We start from the raw sequence: 1,296 nt of genomic DNA, 5'->3' as shown, positions 1-1,296 counted from the left end.
TCTCTGCCCTTCCCGGCTGCAAACCGTCTCACCAGCTGAGCACTTTCGCCAATTCGGGGTGGGTGTTATTAGTTTCAGCTGCTCACTCCATTTGCTCCGGGACACAACTTGGGACGCGTCTGCCTATATCGCCGCCATCTTCTTTCTCCTAAAGTTCTAATCAACTGGTTTTAATTCCATTCCACCTGCTGGATTTAAACCCACTCCTTCAGTTGAGTGCCTTCATATGGATTTTCCTGTTGGAAACAAGTGTAATAACTGTCTAGCTCTTCCAATTACCAGTACATATAAAGAATTTCAAGAAAAAATGGACTTTTCCATAAGAAACACTTTAAGACTAGAAAAAGAAGAAAGCTCTCACTACATTGGACATTAAGATGTTTTGAACAAAGAGATGCTTCTTTAAAGCTGCTATTGATATTTTTGTTTCAGAAATCTGTCCATTATCAAACAAACTTGTCAGCTTCTTGGTCCAATAAAATTATGATGTGAATATTAAGGAATGTTTTGGCCATTTAAACTAAAAATTTTTGTTAAGGTATACCATTTAAAGTTGATGATGTTTTTCTATTTTGTTAGTATACATGCTTTATAATGTTCAATATAAATTTTTTTAGAATGGCTGTTAGACTTTCTTCAAGCATAGTAGCATGGTATATATAAGAAAAAAACTTGTACTCACAATTTTTGTAAATTTGGATTAGCTATAGGATGCCACATTTCAAATTATTATTTTATTTTAAAGCATTAAATTGAAAAGCTAATTGATAAATTCTGTTATATAAATCAAAGGCACATATTCTGGGGTATGTGTGACATATATCCTTTTCTAGGATGGCACTAAATTGGTTGTTAAAAATGTTTTTTTTAGATTACTGATTATATTAAAATAGACCCACACTGCAATTAGATTATGCCTAAGGAAGTATGTATTACAGAAAAAGCGGAATTGCACAAATATTCTATAATCTATGGACATTCCATAGTCTTAAAAATACTCCTGAGGTGGATAAAAATATATTAAAAAGTGTATTCTTTAAAGCCTTGGCTTTAATCATAGGAGTTTTTCCCCATGTTAGATCCATACTCATTTCAGGTATCTGAATGATATCTGTGGGTTGTCATATGGTGGTTTGGCTATTTGACAGGTATTTATTTTTAAGATGATAGTATGCTAGGTAAGCTCACACCATTGCTTTACTGCTATTTTTTTTTGCTCTTGAAAGGTATCTGTTATTTTATAGGTAATGTAGAAATATGTAAGAAAGAAATACAAATAGAATGGAAAACAAACTC

At 32.6% G+C, this 1,296-nt stretch overlaps 1 protein-coding gene across 6 annotated transcripts in view; it reads left to right on the top strand.

Annotated features, from left to right (window-relative positions):
• Window positions 1-1,296, top strand: part of G2E3 (G2/M-phase specific E3 ubiquitin protein ligase) — an 84,320-nt gene that overhangs the window by 73,702 nt on the left and 9,322 nt on the right. The gene's annotated exons all lie outside the window — the stretch shown is intronic.

This window comes from Myotis davidii, unplaced genomic scaffold (genome assembly GCF_000327345.1).
Source record: "Myotis davidii unplaced genomic scaffold, ASM32734v1 scaffold21, whole genome shotgun sequence".
NCBI lineage: Eukaryota > Metazoa > Chordata > Mammalia > Chiroptera > Vespertilionidae > Myotis > Myotis davidii.
This window is presented reverse-complemented; position numbering and strand designations above follow the sequence as displayed.